This window comes from Macrotis lagotis, chromosome 6, assembly GCF_037893015.1.
Source record: "Macrotis lagotis isolate mMagLag1 chromosome 6, bilby.v1.9.chrom.fasta, whole genome shotgun sequence".
Classification (NCBI taxonomy): domain Eukaryota; kingdom Metazoa; phylum Chordata; class Mammalia; order Peramelemorphia; family Peramelidae; genus Macrotis; species Macrotis lagotis.
In genome coordinates, this window is record NC_133663.1 from 163,060,237 (window position 1) to 163,069,231 (window position 8,995).

Here is an 8,995-nt window from a genome sequence, read left to right on the forward strand (position 1 = left end):
ATGGAATTTGAAGGGGCGACTAGGTGGCACAGTGGATAAGGCACCCGGCCCTGGAGTCAGGAGTACCTGGGTTCAAATCCGGTCTCAAACACTTAATAATTACCTAGCTGTGTGGCCTTGGGCAAGCCACTTAACCCCATTTGCCTTGAAACAACCCCCCCAAAAAAAGAAATGGAATTTGAACTGGAGGAAAGAATCCAGGGAAATCATGAGAAAAAAAGTGAGAAAGAGGACTCCTCCAAGTATGTGGAAGTCAATAAAAAGTCTGGGTGTAATTAGATGGATTGGTGTTGGAGGAACAAGTAGGAAAGGGCCAGATCATGAAGGGTATTAAAAGTCAAACTGAAAAATCATATCAATGAGTTTCAGAACCAGAAAGAGATCATTTTGTCTGGTTTTATCTATTTTACAGATGAGTTATCAGGTTGAGAGAAGTTTCAAATTGAAAGTTCTTAGCTAAGGTAAATGAAACAAATTTTCTATTAAAGTCTGCCAAGAAAACCATTACATTTACCAGTTTAATAAGTACTGAAATAGACAAAGTGGGGGGGGGGGGAAGAAGAAGGAAGAGAAAGAAGAATTAGAAGAGGAAAAAGAATCTTTACTTAAGGAACTCATCAATGTACATATGTACACAATATAGAAGTTCACAAAATTTGCATGAACAGTAAGTAATGTACACATAGTTGTCCATAAAAACTTCAAATGAAAGAAAAGAGTAGTTACCTTTGATTGCAAGCATGATAATACTGATCTATTCTCAAAAGGACATGAATATCCTAGGTGGCAAGAAGAATCATGCTGGGCATGGTGGCCTATGCCTATGATCCTAGCTACCAAGGATGCTGAGGCTAGTGAACCACTTGAACTTGGAAGTTCTTGGCTACAGTGATTACTTGCCTGCACTAAATTTGGCATTAATATGGCACAAGCCCTATTAGTGGGGATCATTACTAATAGATGGTAATCTAAGGAAGGACAAAAGAGGACAAAAAACCAAGCAGGTGAAAGACTTCATTCTGATCAGTAATGGGCTCAAGCCCATGAGTATCTCCTCTACTTCCAGGAATTTTCTTTAAAATGGAAACTATCAGAAGTTCAGGAGAAATAAATGGGAAAAAAGCAGTAATGATGCTATGATCCAAAGTAGGAATTAACTAGGGTCCAAGCTAATTAGTAGCAAGGTCAATCCCAGTTCTTGATTTTCTAGTCCATGTACTTTCTGGAAGTTCAGGAATTCTTGACATTTTTGTGTTAGAGATCCCTAAAATTCTGTGAAGCAGTGACACTGGCCTCTTTAAAGCTCCTTGCACCAAACACTGCAAGCATTTTCCTCATCTGTCCCCCATAGTGAAAATGTTCTCCCTCTTCATTTCCATCTGTTGTTGGCTTCAGTGGCTTCCTCCAAATTCCAGCTAAAACTCATCTTTCCTGGAACATGGGAGTGACTTGGTGTTTATTGAGATTCGATCTTTTGGCAGTCTGTCGAAGGAGGTAGTTAGATTGGTTTAGTAGGTCTGGAGTCAAACGAGAGTTCAAATCTAACCTCAGATAGTCACTAGCTGTGAGGCCTTAGGTAACTCATTTAACCTGCTTATCTTAATCTACTAAAGAAGAGAATGGCAAAGCGCTGCAGTATCTTTGTTAAGAAAATCCCATGGACAGTATGATCTAAAGGATAACAAAGAATCAGACATGACTGGACAACCTATGTTGTTTTTAAATACATGTGATGAAATATATAGAATTATAATAGAAACCAATTATACTAGAATATAAAATAACTTAGTTTTGAAAAGTTCATGAAATGAGGCTAAGAATGTGTATCCTTGACCAGTGGTGTCAAATTTAAAAAAAATCTTCTCTGTACCATCCAAACAAGATTAAAATGTAAAATGATAATATTTAACAAAGTTAATACATTATAATATAAATAAAGTTAATTTGTGACTTTCTAAGTCAGGGTATGAGTCAAATGGATTGTTTCTATTTAGCTCCTATCTATTAGATCATATCATTCTCAATCTATTGTTCTAGAGTGGTTTATATAATCAAATTAAGAGAAACATTATTCTAAGAAAAATTCCAAAACTTTTACCAGGCTACTGTAGCATACATGACCCATGAACAAAAAAGACTTAAGAACCTCTGATCTAGAATATCAGTTTTCTGAACTGTTCTGAACAGTTTTCAAACACCCAGGGGGGAGGGAGGGAGTTTTGGAAAATGAACTTGCTTTAGTTAGAAGATAAAAATTTGAATTCTCATGTTTTCTGAGTATTATGGTATGATTGAGATTTCTGTCTGGTTTATGAGTCTTATTATTAAGTTCATTCATAAGTCTTTTGAAAGCTCCATCCTGAAAGTTTTGGAATAGGAATGTCAGCAGCAGGTAGCTGTTGAATGTTCCCCCCCCACACACACACACACATTGCTTCCTTTTATTTATTTCTGTTGGAAACTTCTTAAAGCTTTGTGAAACAAAGCCAAAGCATCTGGTCAGTAAAGTATGAGTAATGCAAGATCAAACAAAGGTATGAGCAAACTAGATATTTGGCATTATCTAGAATAGAAGTCTGGCTGGTTAGGGGTAGAGGGGGTTCTTCAACTCAGGTGTCATGCCATCATATAGTCAGTCAGAAACACAGACATCCTTCCAACAGTCAACCCAAGATGTTTTTCTCATTTCTCTCCTCCTCAATTTCATCTTCTCTGACAAAACTGAAGTAGAAAAAAAATCATTTGATTTATCTAAGGAGACACAGCTAGTAGCTGACAGAAGCAGGTATTCTGAAACTAAGTTTTTCCAGTTATTTCTTTTTTCTTTTCAGTGTAAGGAAGCAGGCTGAAATCATTCCCATCTCTTCCCAAAAGGTGGGAATTTCTTAAAACATGTATCCTGTGCCTTCTATACAAATAGCCCAGACTCCATGGGATGCTGATTTAAAGTTGTGACCAAAGTGGGTAGGAAGGGCAATATAAAAAAATGAAAGATGATAATGGACTTGCTCATTTCATCAGTGCAACAATCAGGGACAATTTTAGGTTATCTGTGATGGAGAATACTATCTGTATCCAAAGAAAGAATTGTGGAGTTTAAACAAAGACCAAAGACGTTACCTTTAATTTTTTTTTGAAAAGTTACCATAGGGGGCAGCTAGATGGTGCAGTGGATAGAGCACCGGCCCTGGAGTCAGGCATACCTGAGTTCAAATCCGACCTCAGACATTTAATAATTACCTAGCTGTGTGGCCTTGGGCAAGCCACTTTACCCCATTTGCCTTGCAAAAGCTAAAAAAAAAAGTTAACATTATGTAATTTTGCTATCTCTTATATTTTATTTTTTCCCTAAGGATATGATTTCTCTCTTAACACATTCAATTTTGATCAATATATAGCATGGAAACAATGTAAAGACTCTCAGACTTCCTTCTGGAGGGGAGAAGGAAGTGAGCTGGGAGAAACTAAAATTCAAAAATCATTAAAAAAAACAACAAAGAAAAGAAAATGAAAGAAGAGAAGAATAAAGAGCACAAAAAGTGGTTTGAGGGAAAAAGAGAAATTATACTATTTCTATACTTCCAAGGTATAGCATTCATCTCTTTTTCCTTACTTTCCTTCCTACCTTGCTATTCTGACCACAGAGTTATTAATACAAGTCACTTATCATTGAATTTTGTTAAAAAAGAAAACTTCTATTTGTCTGAAATAAATTATGTTTATCTAAAATTGTAGGGTCAAAATAGCCTGGGCAACATTTGTGTAGCAATGAAATTAAAGTATTTCTCTTCCATCTTTCCCATGACTTCCTGTTTAAATTAGCTATTATACTTATTTTAAGTATTTTTAAATACAACTGGCATGTCTATAAAACAGAGCTTCAGCATTGAGCTGTGGGGGACACATTCTTTTCCAGAGCAAAAGGTCTTTTTCAAGGGGCTTTTTTTCTGTATGAGACATGTGTGAAGTTTCAATGAAAAATCTAAAAATGTGACAAACCTTCTAATACCCAAGATGATGATGGGAGCTGCAAATCCTAGAAAATTCAGTCACAACACCTGTATTTTGTATGAATAATTTTCATACAGGAGGTATTATACTTTGTTGAGGAAGGAAAAAAATAATAAATGCTTTCTGTTGCTAGCAGTGCATATAGGTTTATGCCAAACAATGCTTATTTTTTTTAGGGTTTTGCAAGGCAAACGGGGTTAAGTGGCTTGCCCAAGACCACACAGCTAGGTAATTATTAAGTGTCTGAAACCGGATTTGAACCCAGGTACTCCTGACTCCAAGGCCAGTGCTTTATCCACTATGCCACCTAGCTGCCCCTAACAATGCTTATTTTTAAAACTACAATCCAAATCAAATCTATGTCAGTCACAAAATATGTATTAATGAGACTAGCCTAACCCTCTCAAAGGTTTATAGATTCCTTATGTATGTAAAAATGCTCACACAGTTCTTGAATATTAGATTTGGTATCTTTATTTGAACTCTGGAATGATTTGGAAATTCATACACAAGCAAACGGTTTTCTTATTGACTATTCATGTAGGAGGTTTGCAGGTGTTGTATATTTTTTGGATTCAAAGTATTAGAAGGAAACAAACAGCTCAAGAGGTTGTCAAGTTCATGCCCCTCTATGAATTCTTTGTAGTGGGGAAAAGCACTGATTTGGAGGCAGACAACTGAACTTCAAGCACTGTAATATCTACTTACAAACTAGGGAACTTTGGACTTGTCCTCAATCTGTCCAAACCTCACTTTTCCTCATTTGCAAAATTAGGAGCTTGATATTTCAGAAACAACTTGAAATTATACTTTAAAATTGGCTAAAATGTCATACCTTTACCATAGCCATTACCTAGAGACCTCATGGCCGGGCATTTCCCCTAAGGAAGTCAGAAACTTAGATAAGTCAAATAATTTTTTTTGTATTTCAGTTTCCTCTTTTACAAAGAAATGTATCATAAATATTAAATGAGACATAACTGCATTTAATGGTAGCAAAGAATTAGAAATAGAATAGGTACCCATTCATTGGGGATTGGCACAGCATGTATTAGGATATGACTACATTTAAGAACTGTGGTACAATGAGGAATGGATTATTCCTGAATTCCCCCCACTGCAAGAAATCATGAATATGAAGAATTCATATCCATGGGAAGATTTATATGAACTAATATAGAATAAAATAAACAGGAAATAATATATGCAAAGACTACAGTGTAAATAGTAAGAACAAGAAAAACAAAAACTAAGTATTATAATTACTATAAAATTTGTACTTAGACTAGGACCTGACGAATAGTGAAGAAAATACATTTTCTTCCCTTCAGTTCTAAGATGAAAGAATATGCAAAAGAGAATATTGCAATTATAATCATATGTCATTGGTTTTTTGATTGATGGTACTTAACATCTTTTTGTCTTTTTTTTAAATCTTTGTTAAAAGGAAAGCACTGCTGGTAGAGGAAGGAACAAATTTATTTGGAAATTAATATGGTACAAAAAATTATTTGGAAATTAGTGTGGTACAAAAAAGCATTTTTTAAATTTAAAAATAAGATGATATCTAAAGTTTCTTCTAAATATAACTCTATGATTTGATGATCCTATGACCTAATTAAGCCTAAGAAAAAATCCACTTCTGTACTCCATTGGGGAAATTTTCAGGTCTAGATGAGATAAATCTGTATAGTTAGCCCATAGTTTCGTATAATTATAAGCATTCATTGATGGGTATTTCTGAGTGAAAGGCAAGAGCAATGGAAATGCTTTTTTACAATTATCCTGGCACATCCAATCCATGCCCTTTGAATGCCTTTGAATATGATGTTACAATTATAATAATGATTATAGACAGCATTGTACTGATTATAGTAAAGTTTTTATTTTATTTTTATTGTACTTATTTAAGGCAATGGAGTTAAATGACTTTAAGATCACATAGCTAGGCAATTATTAAATGACTGTGGCCATATTTGAACTCAGGTCCTCCTGACTCCAAGGCCAATGCTCTATCCACTGTGCCATCTAGCTGCCTCTGATTATAGTAAATTACATAAAGTTTCAGATTCTCTTAAGTGATGTTCTATGATTGTGTGAAAATAATTTGCTCTAACTATCCATGTAGGAAAAACCAAGTGAATGAAGAATATTTATCATCCTAATCATGACATTGCAGTTGGATTGACAACTCATAAAGTTATCCAATCATAAACCATCTCTATGGGCTGTCTACCTAATAATATATCACAGTGTGTATTAATCAAATGCTAGCAATCTAAATAAGGAAAGGAGTTGGCTTTACCTTTGGGAAATTGAATAAGAAAAAAGTGAACCAGGTGGCCTCTCAAATTCCTTTGCAATTCATGGAGTAGAAGATAAGACACTAGACTTGGAAGCAGGAAGACATGAATCAATTTTCTACCTCAAAACTTGTCTGATGTTAACCCTGGATAAATCCCCTCATCTCTCTGGTCTTCATTGTTCTTATATGTAAAATGAGATGGTTAACATCAAGGACTTCTTAGGTCCTTTCCAGCTCTAAATCTATAAGTTGTGAGACCTGCAAGTTTCTTAAAATTAAAAAAAAAATAATTTCCAGGTTTTTCTCTGATACAAACAAATAAAACTATCTTTTTAATACCAGTACTCTTTTAATAATACTCTCCAAATTCTCCAAGAAATTAAAATTGCTGGCCACTCAAAGGGCAATGAATATATATGGATTGAGGACATAATTAGATTACAATAGATTATCAGTGATAAATATTGTTCAACGACAAGTATAAAATACATAAGTAAAGAGAAATATGTCCCCAAAAGGTCACCTAACATGTAACAAGAGCAAGAGATAAACACATAATCTTAAGAACCATAGGGAGAGACCTTCAGGGTACTGGGTGGATCGCCCCCACCTCATCCCCACTCATTTAGGATTATGGACAACATTCAGAGAATAAAAAGGCATGGATGAGTTGTGATGTATATGATTCCTTAAAGTTTAAAGAGCACTCTCCTTGTGTATTTTTAAATTACACAACCTCAGAATCTTTGTATCTATCTAAGAATCCCCCTCTATAACAACCTCCCAAAATGACCACCCAGTTTCTTTTTTGAAGAGCTCCATGGAGAGATGGTCTCTCATCAAATTTCAGATTTAAAATGGATTATAGAATCCATCTAGTAATTCATATATGAATAAATATTCTCTTTCACCAAGTAGCTGTCTAACCTAGAGTTTAGGACTTTCAATGAGCAGGATCCTATAAAGCATTCCTTTTATTCTTATGGATAGTTCTAATGTTTAGGAACATTTGTGGAATTAAATTTATAACCCTTTCCAACCTATAAGCATTGTTCCTAATTCTGCCCTCAGGGGTCAAGCAGAATGAAAATGATAGTTATTTTTATTTTCAATTTTTGAGCATTTCCATAACTTAGTAGAATAAATGCACATAAAACTGTAAATCTATTACGTTGTTATTCTTTTTAAATATATATGACAAAATTATCATGTAACTTTCCTTTTTCCCCCTTTTTTAGGCGTTTCCCTCTCCACCCACAGAGGTGAATGGAGAGAGTAGGAAAGATACTGATTTCATATCATGTGAGGATTAATTGAAGGAAATGAAGAAATTTAGCCTGGAGAAGATGTTGGGGATGGGGAACAACATGACAACTATCTTCTTCTTGCCTTCAATCTCTGCTGCCTTTAATTTATTCCCAAAACACAGATCTGAACACATCACCTCTATCCCCTCCTCAAAAACTTCAATAGATTTCCTCTATGATGATCATAAATTCCTCATCAGGGCACTTAAAACTTTCCAAAATATGGCTTTCATGTGCCTTTCCAATCTTCTTTCCTATTCCTACAGAAGTGAGAACTCAGAAGCTTTAGTCCCAGAACTACAGACCCTTAGGATTAACCCTAACCCTAACCCTTAGAATTTCCAGAGTATTGGCTGTTAAATATACCTTGGAAACCCTAAGTTGTGAGTTTGAGTGTTCCAGAAAGGGTGCTAGAAGATTATAGGATGTAGAGTTAGAAGACACATAGAATTCATCTAGTTCAATCTTCTCACTTTTATAATTAAAAAAAACTGAGGACCTGAATAGTTAAATAACATAATAATGAGGATGATAAGAATATTAATAACATAAGTTAACAGTAATATAATTCTTTAAGATTTGCAAAACAGTATACATGACTTCATTCAATTCCTATAAAAATTCTGTGAGGTAAAAATTATAAGTATTATTATATTATATCATTATATTGTTATATCCATTTTAGAGATGAGAAAATTGAGGCTCAGAGAGCTTGTGACTTTCCCAAGATCCCACTGGTGGTAAATTACAAAGTCAGATTTCAAATCCAGGTTCTCTGATGCAAAATTGAGTGCTATTTCCACTACACATTTACAATCCTATCTGACTCCAAGATTCTATAGTTCTTCAGGATTCCCTGACAGCTGAGTGTCAGAACTTCTCATTTTAGCAGGTTTCTAATAGAAATACTTCTAACAGACTATATATAGGTTGCCTTCTCTTGTTAGAATACACTGAACATGATTTATACTTTTGTTAATGACTCCAGGTTGTCATTCTGATTATCAGTTATTATGAGGTGTAGACATAACAGTAGATGGAGCTACAGATACAGATATTGGAACTGATTTAGCAGAAATGAAGGAAGAAAAGAATTTCAACTATGTTTAACGCCCAAGATTCTACTTTAGGATGATACTTTCACAGTGCTATAGCTTCTGAGGATGGCTGCTGAAAAGCTGGTTTAATTCCTCTACCATTTCCCCTGGGTGGCTGCAGCCAACATCATTAAGTGAAGTAGACAGAGGGAAGGTCACATTCTTGTGTATATACTTGGAGAATATGCAGTTGTGTTTTCTTTTCCCTTGTGAATTGTATTTTGGGGTATTTGAATTTGAAGATAGGTTTAAAGATAAGTCAAAGAAAGTACTTC